Source organism: Megalopta genalis, unplaced genomic scaffold (assembly GCF_051020955.1).
Source record: "Megalopta genalis isolate 19385.01 unplaced genomic scaffold, iyMegGena1_principal scaffold0084, whole genome shotgun sequence".
In the NCBI taxonomy this organism is placed as follows: Eukaryota; Metazoa; Arthropoda; class Insecta; order Hymenoptera; family Halictidae; genus Megalopta; species Megalopta genalis.
This window is the reverse complement of record NW_027476153.1, coordinates 242,501-245,000: the sequence shown is the minus strand read 5'-3', so window position 1 is coordinate 245,000 and position 2,500 is coordinate 242,501. Positions and strand designations below refer to the sequence as shown.

At 55.5% G+C, this 2,500-nt stretch overlaps 1 pseudogene; it reads left to right on the top strand.

Moving 5' to 3' along the window:
* The window catches only part of LOC143262011 (large subunit ribosomal RNA), a 6,914-nt pseudogene that overhangs the window by 2,001 nt on the left and 2,413 nt on the right, over nt 1-2,500 (top strand).

Below are 2,500 nucleotides of genomic sequence, written 5' to 3'. Positions count from 1 at the left end.
TGAGGTGTCCTAAGACGTTAAACACTTGTAAAAAAACCGCAGCTATTTTATTTTATTTTTTTATTATTATATAAATCGCAGCATATTTTGTTATTATATACATGCACAAAAAACACCCATTGGGCGAAAGGGAATCCGGTTTCTATTCCGGAACCCGGCAGCGGAACCGCATACCATTCGGGCCCTCGTAAGAGTGTTCGTCGGGGTAACCCAAAATGACCTGGAGACGCCGTCGGGAGATCCGGGGAGAGTTTTCTTTTCTGTATAAGCGTTCGAGTTCCCTGGAAACCTCTAGCAGGGAGATAGGGTTTGGAACGCGAAGAGCACCGCAGTTGCGGCGGTGTCCGGATCATCCCCTCGGACCTTGAAAATCCAGGAGAGGGCCACGTGGAGGTGTCGCGCCGGTTCGTACCCATATCCGCAGCAGGTCTCCAAGGTAAAGAGCCTCTAGTCGATAGATTAATGTAGGTAAGGGAAGTCGGCAAATTGGATCCGTAACTTCGGGATAAGGATTGGCTCTGAGGAGCGGGGCGTGTCGGGCTTGGTCGGGAAGCGGGTCTGGCTGACGTGCCGGGCCTGGGCGAGGTGAACGGCTCTCGTGGCTGGGATCCGAGCTCGGTCCCGTGCCTTGGCCTCCCGCGGATCTTCCTTGCTGCGAGGCTTCCGTGGCGTTTCCCATCGGTGCGGTCGTCCTCTTCGGCCGCCATTCAACGCTCAGCTCAGAACTGGCACGGACTAGGGGAATCCGACTGTCTAATTAAAACAAAGCATTGCGATGGCCCCCACGGGTGTTGACGCAATGTGATTTCTGCCCAGTGCTCTGAATGTCAACGTGAAGAAATTCAAAAAAGCGCGGGTAAACGGCGGGAGTAACTATGACTCTCTTAAGGTAGCCAAATGCCTCGTCATCTAATTAGTGACGCGCATGAATGGATTAACGAGATTCCCATCTGTCCCTATCTACTGGCGGTGGCGGTCTGTGGCCACCCAGGGCGGGAGATAACCCCCGAACTAGCCCTCGCGTAGGAGGGTTGATCGGCCGAGTCGATGGGTGTATCGGCGATGAAGGCATTAGAGACCGTCAGTGCGTCGTACATGTAGTACTTCGCATAATGGCGAGGCCCTGATTTAGCATACGGGCTGTGGCGTGTTCTTTGTACAGCACTGTATGTGCTGTATGACTTCCGACTGGGGAACTGTTGTCACTCGTGGCATCAGTTCCCCAGTTTACGTTAAACGGTTTTTCAGACCGTTTTTCGTGGGCGGAACACGCCACTAGACAACACTCCGCTGGGCTCAGGAATACATGGGATGCAATCAATCCCCTGGGCAACCCAGGCCGCAAGGGGCAAACGTGCCCTAGCCACACTTGAGCCTCCACGAAAAAGGTACCGCTGGATAGCTCGTGTTCTTAAATACGCAGCGAACTGAACGAAGTGTGGTGGAGAGGAAGAGGCAGCCTCTCCGACTGCTGTCTCCCACGTGTTTGCCGTGCGTGGCGACCCTTGTCGTCGGAAAAGAGGATCCTGGGATCTGAGGGGGCCCTCTCCTGCGGGTGAGACGTCCCCAACACGTACCTTTGGCCTCTGCTTCGGCTAGATGGGCGGCTGGACGAGAAAAGCAGCCCTGGTCCAGTCAATCGGCTTGGAACGACCACACGCTTCGGGCAAGTGGGTTCTGCTGGGCGAGGACGCGGGCTGGGTAAGGAAACCGACCCAGCCAGCAGACTATATTCGGTGCGTAGCCCTAACCCAGCCTTTGGCGGGTTCCAAATTGTGTGGGTCGGTGGTGGCCGGGGAGCGCACTGGATGAAAGACCAAGACACATTATGGGTCTTAATAAAATTAATGAACAAAAAACTAAGCGTCCAAAGACGACGGGTCCAGCTCCTACTCGGAGTGAAGCCGTCGCCGCAGACGCGGGAACTGCAAATGCAGCTGTCAGTCCCCCCGCGTCTGTGAGAAAGACAAGATCCGGGAAGGTGATTAATATCGCCAATCCTCGTGTGATCTTGCAAAGATGTGTGACTCCCACGCGAGCGGTCTCGGTGAAAACCGAGCCCACGGTAGAAGGTACGCCGGACACCGGTAACGTGGAAGTAATCGAACGAGTCGGAGACACGTCACTCGTGAAGGTGCAGTCGGCACCCGAGCGTGTCGAGGACCCTACTGGTGACGGTTGGCAAACCGTCACCAAAAAGTCAAAGCGAGCCAAGCCGGGCGCACCCACCGGCAAGGCCGCAGTAAACCGGGCCAGGAGACCGAAGGGGACGTTCTCCGGGCAGAAGGTACGGCCTCTCGATCTCGTAAGAGACGAAGCCTTTAGGCGAGTGTCCGAAATACGGACCTTTTGCTTTCGACCTGAGTCGAAAGTCAATAAGGAGTCCGGGTCAAAGATACTCGCCGAGGTTGAGGCACTCAACGAGCTGGTCCAGGAGCTTATTCAACGGAATAGCTTCGTCGAAGGGCAGCTCGCCGCGGTCAGGGCGGACCTAAAAGCG